Below are 360 nucleotides of genomic sequence, written 5' to 3' on the forward strand. Positions count from 1 at the left end.
TTTAATTTCATTTCGTAATGTTCTCGTTTAAAAAATTGAGTGAAACATTTCTTGAAAAAATTCTTCAGGAAAGTAAAACCAAAATGGTATTGCATTATTAAACCACTCAAAAGCGTGCCAATCTGTACCTTTCTTTCTTTCTGCCTAGGTCGGTCTGTAGTCGGTCTTTTGATACCTACCTACTCACAAATACAGACCTTCCTACCTGTCAATCAATCTGCTCACTTATTAATCCAACCGTCCATCCGCCTGTGACTCTAAATAACTATCTTTCATTCTTGTGTAATAAATGGTTATTGAATATATTTACAGATAAATAGTTTCATCTCCTTAAAATGCCTCTGCTCATGAAGCCTAGTA

Source organism: Ptychodera flava, chromosome 4 (genome assembly GCF_041260155.1).
Source record: "Ptychodera flava strain L36383 chromosome 4, AS_Pfla_20210202, whole genome shotgun sequence".
In the NCBI taxonomy this organism is placed as follows: Eukaryota; Metazoa; Hemichordata; class Enteropneusta; family Ptychoderidae; genus Ptychodera; species Ptychodera flava.